This window comes from Sapajus apella, unplaced genomic scaffold (genome assembly GCF_009761245.1).
Source record: "Sapajus apella isolate SASKATOON/1434 unplaced genomic scaffold, GSC_monkey_1.0 scaffold2467, whole genome shotgun sequence".
NCBI classification, from domain to species: Eukaryota; Metazoa; Chordata; class Mammalia; order Primates; family Cebidae; genus Sapajus; species Sapajus apella.
Genome location: NW_022439393.1, coordinates 1 through 1,548, shown reverse-complemented (window position 1 = coordinate 1,548; position 1,548 = coordinate 1).

The window sequence follows — 1,548 nt, the reverse complement described above, 5'->3', positions numbered from 1 at the left end:
TTTTTTTTTTTTTTAGAAATAGTGTCTCACCACGTTGCCTAGGCTGGCCTGGAATGCCTGGGCTCAAGCAGTCCTTCCGCCTTGGACTCCCAAAGTGCTGGGATTACAGGCGTGAGCCCCCGAGCCCTTTCAGGCTAAATAGTGTTTTTCTCTCTTTTTTTATTGAGACAGAGTCTGGCTCTGTTGCCCAGGCCGGAGTGCAGTGGTTCGATCTCAGCTCACTGCAACCTCCACTTCCTGAGTTCAAGCAATTCTCCTGTGTCAGCCTCCCCAGCAGCTGGAATTATGGGTGTGTACCACCACACCTGGCTAATTTTTGTATTTTCATTTTTATTATTTTTTATTTTTTGAGACAGAATCTCACTCTGTCACTCAGGCTGGAGTGCAGTGTACAGTGGCATGATCTTGGCTCAGTGCAACCTCTGCCTCCTGGGTTCAAGTGATTTTCCTGCCTCAGCCTCCCGAGGAGTTGGGACTATGGGCATGTACCACCACATCCTGCTAATTTTTTGTATTTTTAGTAGAGATGGGGTTTCATCATGTTGGCCAGGCTGGTCTCGAACTCCTGATCTCAGATGACCCACCCACCTTAGCCTCCCAAAGTGCTGGGATTACAGATGTAAGCCACTGTGCCTGGCCCGGCTGAATAATCTTAACTGACCTATTTTCTTTGTTTGTTTGTTTTTTTTGAGACGGAGTCTCACTCTGTCACCCAGGCTGGAGTGCAGTGGTGTGATCTTTGCTGTCTGCGACCTCCGCCACCTGGGTTTAAACACTGCTCCTGCTTTAGTCTTCTGAGTGCTGGGATCACAGGCATGCACCACCACACCTGGACAAGTTCTGTACTTTTAGTAGAGACAGGGTTTCACCACGTTGGCCAGGCTGGTCTCGAACTCCTGACCTCAGGCGAACCGCCAGCCTCAGCCTCCCAAAGTGCTGGGATCACAGGCGTGAGCCACCACGCCTGATCTGTTTTCTTTTGTTTTAAACAGTGTGTTTAGAATATTATAATGTGGCCACTCTGGAAATAGGAGTCTCCCTCCTCCCCGGGGTGTGTTCTTGCTGTTTGCTGCAGTGGTTATTTAACGACTTTTCTGATTGTGAAGTCTCTATCTTTTGTCATGAGTGCCCATTTCCTCCTGTTCTTTTAGACTGGTGGTCAGCTAGTGATAGGACAGAGATTTCTTTAAACATGTGGAAGCAAAAAAAAAAAAAAAAAAAACCCACAACACACTCCCGAGTTTGTAGAAGGGGTCTCCATGGCTGTGGGGTCAGCCCTTCCACGGTGAAACAGGTTTTCTCTGCCTTCACTTTCACTTCCTGCTTGTGCAGAGCTGGAAGGCCAGCCCGATGTGAGAGCATAGGGCCCTCGCAGGCCTCTTCCAAGCTCCTGCACTACTCTGGTCTTATAGGTTCCAAGCCTTCATTCCCCAGAGCTTTTTATTCCCTGGCCTTTCCTCCTACGCTGTTTGGCTCCACTGTTTTTTGTCTCATCTGCTCTCGTGGCCCCAGGCAGCAGAGACTAACAAATTTGTTGTAAACGTTCCC